The 3,089-nt window shown below is 49.2% G+C and overlaps 1 long non-coding RNA gene across 1 annotated transcript; it reads left to right on the top strand.

Moving 5' to 3' along the window:
- The first annotated feature begins 744 nt into the window (after positions 1-744).
- On the top strand, positions 745-2,645 carry LOC143664609 (uncharacterized). The gene is made up of 3 exons (XR_013166544.1): positions 745-899; positions 2,303-2,399; positions 2,493-2,645. It is a non-coding gene; the product is annotated as an uncharacterized LOC143664609 (long non-coding RNA).
- The last annotated feature ends 444 nt before the right edge of the window (positions 2,646-3,089 follow it).

Here is a 3,089-nt window from a genome sequence, read left to right as displayed (position 1 = left end):
CTTGACTATTGTTCGCAGGGGTTCCGCTCCCAGTGGAGAGCTACTGGAAAGGGTCAGGCAAGGCACTGACAAGGTATGTATCAGGAGGCTCTCTCAGGGGCTGTGAGGAAGGTGCATCCAAGGGGGCTCCTGGAAACAGGAGGATGAGCTCGAAGGCTGCCAGCACAAGCCAGAAGAAAGGTGGGCTGGGGCATGGAAATGAGGGTGAGAACTAGTCTCCTGGGCTCCAGGTGAGCGTGTGTTCCAGGGGTCATGAAGATGCCACCAGGCTGTGCCAAGAGTGAGTGGTGTCATTGTGATACTCAGAGCTGAGCGCTTTAACCCCCATTTCCACCTGGCCGCACTGGGGGTTGGAGGGGGGTGGGGGGTGGCAGAGGGCTAAAGAGTGGGATGGCCAGAGGCAGCTTCCTCTTGTCGGTTCAGCGTGGGGTATTTAACATTCCATGGTATTTAGCATCCTCTGGGTTGGGTGGTTGTTGGCTCAGAGAATAGGGGAGTTATGGAGACCTCTCTGACTTTCACATGTTCCACCTGCCAAATGGGGTTTTCAGCTCATGGGAACACAAAACAAACTTGTTCATGGGGTTCAGCTCCGGTTGTTTCATTTGGGAGAGGGTGAGATGGAAATGCTGGACACTGCAGCGTGGTCTGGCACAGATTTTTCTCCCTCACCTCCCCCCATGTCACAATGGGGACTGACGGGACGGCTGACTGGAAAAGTGTTCTCCAGTCCTGGGACTGGAAATAGAGAGACTGGAGCTGGAAGCAGCAGAGGCAGGGATATAAAGTTCTGGAGTCAGAGAAAGGCCAGAGGACCTCAGTGGGCCACAAGTGAGCCATGAAAATGCTGGACCCATGAGAAAAAAAGGACACAGTGTAGAGAGAGAAGAAGACAGCAGGTAGGAGTGACCCAGACAGGCAGGGCTCAGGTCACTCACTTCATGGGTGGGATACAAGAGGGAAGATCTACCACCCCAGAGACCTCCCAAAGTCAGCCCTACTTTGGGTGGGGGGAGGTGTCCTGTCACCCCAGGCTAGACTTGTGCAATATATGAGCTTCCCCACTACTCCCTGTGTATTTTATAACAACCACCCACCCCCTCCCACCACCATCACCTTGTAACCAACAGAGCCAATCCAGAGGAGGGTGGGGGTCTTTCTTGCCTTCAGTTTCCAGGTCCTGCCTATGTCTCTGCAGCTGGAGACACTCCCCACCTGTTCCCACCTTCTTAGCTCCACTTATATCTCAATCCCAAATTGGAATTGTGGGACCCTCAGTGATCCTCTAAGACAGTGTTCCCCAAATGTGGGTCATTGTGGGTATACGGGGCGATTTTAGGAGGCACAGATGAGCTTATCTTGAAAACTTGACTATTCATGCATTAATTTTAATATGCATTAGAAAAACAACAGAACTAGCCAATCATCTATGTGTGATTTAATGATATAGCTTAGAATGAGGATACATTTAATTAGGTAAAAAGTAAGAGATGATTAAAAAGATAAATGTTAAGTCTCAGTGCAACTGGTAGGCTCATAGTGTGACTATTGAATGTGAGAGACTAACAAGTTTAGGAAAAACTGCTACTGGCCAGTCCTTTCCTTTCATGCATGATCCACTCACCTCCACTTAAATACTTCTCAAAACAGGAAGTTCACTACTCAACAAAGCAGCCATAACCCTGTCTAGATCCATGAGTCAGCACAACGTGTGTGTGGGGATGTATGTGACAACCCAGCCCCACCTCCCACCAGTTTAGTTTGACCGACATGCACTCATGACCGATTATATACTTCCTGCTGAGCTAAGTGCTGGGGCTCTGACACAGCTCTGCTACTTTGCCCAACTTTGTTCAAGAATATTTGCCTCTCTCAGCCTTCCATTTCCTTGTCTGTAAAGTGGGTATAATTCCCAATACTTCTCTTAGTAAACATTAGTTTCCTTTCCCTTGAGCTCCTTACCAAGTTCTTTCTTACATTGCACTGAAACCTATCCCCTTGTAGCTTTCATCTATTTTGATGATTACATTTTCATTACACCCTTCATGTATCAGGTGTAAGGGAAAGAGCACAGGTTTAGGGGCTTCCCAGAAGTGAATCTGAATACTGGTTCTCCTCCTGCCTAGCTGTGTGACCTTGAGCAGGTCACTCAACCTCTCTGAGCTTCAGATTCTCCATCCATAAAATAGGGACAGCAATGCCATCCTATGTACCATATACTATGTGGTCAAGGCAGCAAAGCACCAAGGCAGGCTAACCCTTCTTGGATTCTGTTTTCCTCTCTCTCCTTTTTCTCTTGTAGCTCCCAGACCTCTCCTGTTCATCCTGTCCCCACTGAGTCCCACCTGGTCTCTGGTTTCCATCTCATCCTCTCAGCTACCACCCAGTCATAAAGATGGGTAAGACATCTTTACGGCCAGAGCTAAAGCTATATGTACTCAAGCCCTTCTTGGTTCCTCAACCATCATTCCACCTTCTCCCTCTTTCTCCAGGCCTTCCAGACCCTGCTTCCCAGGCGTTGCCTCCAGACAACAATCATTTTTTATATGCCTTACCCTTCTGGTAGGAGGCCTGACCCTGCCCTGCCTACAGAACCTCCTGTAATCACGGGGACCATGAACCCACAATACATAAATCAGATAACGTCCTTGCCCCAAGGGTTGTAAGCGTTCATGCTTTCCTTTGGCCTTTGGATGTCCTCAGAGATGAGTCTCCAAGGGTGTGGTTCTCTTGGATCCCCTGCTCGCAGTACCTTTGCTCTGTTTATCCTCCCTGGCGTGGACAGCAAAGGAGAGTGGCCACCTCATTTTCCTGAGCCCAGGAATTGTGCCAGGCACTTTGGACACCATCAGGAAAGGTTTGTGGAAGGGAAGGGGAAGGTCTTGTGTCTCTGACACTTGCAGGATGGTCAGTCATCTCTCACTACCAGTTAAGATTTGCTTTTTTTTGTAAGAGGCTCTCTTAGGTAGCACTGTTTGGCCAGTTCCAGAAATGTACAGTGAGGGCCTGTGCTCTGGCTGGATGAGGCGCCATTTGCTAGGACAACGTGGGATCCCCACCCCTTAGTCATTCATAGCAACACTCAAACC

The sequence above is a fragment of the Tamandua tetradactyla genome, chromosome 20 (assembly GCF_023851605.1).
Source record: "Tamandua tetradactyla isolate mTamTet1 chromosome 20, mTamTet1.pri, whole genome shotgun sequence".
In the NCBI taxonomy this organism is placed as follows: Eukaryota; Metazoa; Chordata; class Mammalia; order Pilosa; family Myrmecophagidae; genus Tamandua; species Tamandua tetradactyla.
Note: the sequence above shows the minus strand (reverse complement) of the source record. Positions and strands in the feature narration are given on the sequence as shown.